General features: G+C 42.8%; 1 non-coding gene across 1 annotated transcript; it reads right to left on the reverse strand.

The window, feature by feature from the left end:
- Nucleotides 1–269: 269 nt before the first annotated feature.
- LOC128572192 (small nucleolar RNA SNORA16B/SNORA16A family) lies at nucleotides 270–404 on the reverse strand. The gene has a single exon (XR_008376100.1). It is a non-coding gene; the product is annotated as a small nucleolar RNA SNORA16B/SNORA16A family (small nucleolar RNA).
- Nucleotides 405–905: the final 501 nt, after the last annotated feature.

A 905-nucleotide genomic window follows, 5' to 3' on the forward strand; every position in this document is an offset into this window, starting at 1 on the left:
TGCCTCTTCCCATCGCAGTTCTCTCTCAACTTAGTAGCTCTATAATCACAGGTGAGGACAACTTTGCTGGTAACCTTACAGCACAACCCAGAAACAAACTGGCCTCCTCAGTATCAGATACCGCCAGGAAACGTGGGGGCACCCTGGGTGTCCTGAAACTGTTCAGTTTCATCACTGACATGACCCCTGGTGGTCTCACTTCCCAGAAAAATCAACATGGAATCTTTCAATCTTCACCTGGCACACCCAAGAAATGGCAGATACAGTGAAATTTTGTTTCCCCAAAATGTTGCATATCAGTTACAGCAAAGAGAACAGTGACCATCAAGTAAAGCTGTCACTCTGGGCTTCTTTTTGACCACAGCACCCACGTGCAAGCAGCTGCAGCTTCACTAAGGACCAGAGGATGAAACTCTTCTCCAAAAGACCACCAGATCGCTAACTAGTACAAAGGAGAGCTCTATTGGCCGTATCAGTTTATAAACCAGGAAGAGACAGTCTCTGGTGTGGACCAAAGGAGCTCCCTCTTAGAAGAGGGAAAGGGAAGGACAGGTTGGGTGGATTTTATGTCTCACAGAGCCCATATTACACAATAGAGTTATACATATTCATTAAAGCTATACATATTTATTTGGGAAGGTAAATAAATGTGCAATAAGTAAACACATATATAACAAATATCCCATATTCACTTTGGGGTGGGGTTTTAGCATTAAAATTAGGTGGCATTTTGTTCTTTACACCAAATGTGAACTACAAGACAGAAAGATACTTTGTTCACAGCCTCCACAAACTGGCTGATAGTGGATTAGGCCTGCAGTTACTTATCAGGAAAGACTGTCCAATTGGAGTTGGAGAAGTTTGGGTTGTATATCAGTTGAGAAGGTTCAGATAATTTCCCTGAT

Source organism: Nycticebus coucang, chromosome 19 (assembly GCF_027406575.1).
Source record: "Nycticebus coucang isolate mNycCou1 chromosome 19, mNycCou1.pri, whole genome shotgun sequence".
Taxonomy (NCBI): Eukaryota; Metazoa; Chordata; class Mammalia; order Primates; family Lorisidae; genus Nycticebus; species Nycticebus coucang.